General features: G+C 11.4%; 1 non-coding gene across 1 annotated transcript; it reads right to left on the bottom strand.

The window, feature by feature from the left end:
- Positions 1-983: 983 nt before the first annotated feature.
- Trnas-aga lies at positions 984-1,065 on the bottom strand. The gene has a single exon. It is a non-coding gene; the product is annotated as a tRNA-Ser (tRNA).
- Positions 1,066-2,500: the final 1,435 nt, after the last annotated feature.

Below are 2,500 nucleotides of genomic sequence, written 5' to 3'. Positions count from 1 at the left end.
TTAATATTATCATTATTATTATGATTTTGTTTTATTATATTATTATTATCATTATTATTATCCTTATCATTATTATTATTATAATTATTATTATTATTATTATTATTATTATTATTATTATTATTATTATTATTATATATGTATATACACAAGTATATATATATATATATATATATATATATATATATATATATATATATTAATAGATAAATAGATAGATAAATATACATATATATGTATGTATATGTATGTATACACACACGCACACACACACACATATAGATAGATAGAAAGATAGATAGATAGCTTGGTAGATGTAGATATATATATATATATATATATATATATATATATATATGTATACCTATATACTTTATATATATGTATATATATATTTATATATTTATATATGTATATGTATATATATGTGTATATATAAAATATATTCTAAAACATGAATATGTATATATGCATATAAACATAAATCAATAAAATACATTTAGATTTATATTTTGTACATACAAACCACACACACACACACACACATATACACACACACATGTACACTTATGCATATATGCTCATATATCTATCTCAAACTGTTACTTCACATATATATGTATATAAACAAGCCGGTATTTTATTTTATTTTATTTTAATTAATTGATAGTCTTTTTCCGGCAAAGACACACAACCCAGGTTTAAAATGACTGCGATCTACGTATCTAATACACATAGTGCATATACACAGACGTACATATAAATAAAAGCACGTACGTTTCGCAGTGAGTAGGATTCGAACCTACGCAAAAACAGAAAAGAAAAGAAAATCAAATAATGTTATTCTTGCGCAGTGAGTAGGATTCGAACCTACGCAAAAACAGAAAAGAAAAGAAAAACAAAAATGTTATTCTTGCGCAGTGAGTAGGATTCGAACCTACGCAAAAACAGAAAAGAAAAGAAAAACAAAAAATGTTTTTTTTCGCAGTGAGTAGGATTCGAACCTACGCGGGAAGATCCCATCTGATTTCTAGTCAGACGCCTTAACCACTCGGCCATCACTGCTCCACGATTAAGGTTTAATATTATCAGTAGCGTAGTATATCATTATCATTATTTTTAATATTACCATCGTTGTTACTATTTGTATAATAATGATTTTGAAAAATGAAAGTTATAATAATGTAATAATAATAATAATAATAATAATAATAATAATAATAATAATTATTATTATTATTATTATTATTATTATTATTATTATTATTATTATTATTATTATTATTATTATTATTATTATTATTATTATTATTATTATTATTATTATTATTATTATTATTATTATTATTATTATTATTATTATTATTATTATTACTATTATATTATTATTATATTATTATTATTATTATTATTATTATTATTATTATTATTATTATTATTATTATTATTATTATTATTATTATTATTATTATTATTATTATTATTATTATTATTATTATTATTATTATTATTATTATTATTATTATTATTATTATTATTATTATTATTATTATTATTATTATTATTATTATTATTATTATTATTATTATTATTATTATTATTATTATTATTATTATTATTATTATTATTATTATTATTATTATTATTATTATTATTATTATTATTATTATTATTATTATTATTATTATTATTATTATTATTATTATTATTATTATTATTATTATTATTATTATTATTATTATTATTATTATTATTATTATTATTATTATTATTATTATTATTATTATTATTATTATTATTATTATTATTATTATTATTATTATTATTATTATTATTATTATTATTATTATTATTATTATTATTATTATTATTATTATTATTATTATTATTATTATTATTATTATTATTATTATTATTATTATTATTATTATTATTATTATTATTATTATTATTATTATTATTATTATTATTATTATTATTATTATTATTATTATTATTATTATTATTATTATTATTATTATTATTATTATTATTATTATTATTATTATTATTATTATTATTATTATTATTATTATTATTATTATTATTATTATTATTATTATTATTATTATTATTATTATTATTATTATTATTATTATTATTATTATTATTATTATTATTATTATTATTATTATTATTATTATTATTATTATTATTATTATTATTATTATTATTATTATTATTATTATTATTATTATTATTATTATTATTATTATTATTATTATTATTATTATTATTATTATTATTATTATTATTATTATTATTATTATTATTATTATTATTATTATTATTATTATTATTATTATTATTATTATTATTATTATTATTATTATTATTATTATTATTATTATTATTATTATTATTATTATTATTATTATTATTATTATTATTATTATTATTATTATTATTATTATTATTATTATTATTATTATTATTATTATTATTATTATTATTATTATTA

Source organism: Penaeus chinensis, chromosome 38 (genome assembly GCF_019202785.1).
Source record: "Penaeus chinensis breed Huanghai No. 1 chromosome 38, ASM1920278v2, whole genome shotgun sequence".
Classification (NCBI taxonomy): Eukaryota; Metazoa; Arthropoda; class Malacostraca; order Decapoda; family Penaeidae; genus Penaeus; species Penaeus chinensis.
Note: the sequence above shows the minus strand (reverse complement) of the source record. Positions and strands in the feature narration are given on the sequence as shown.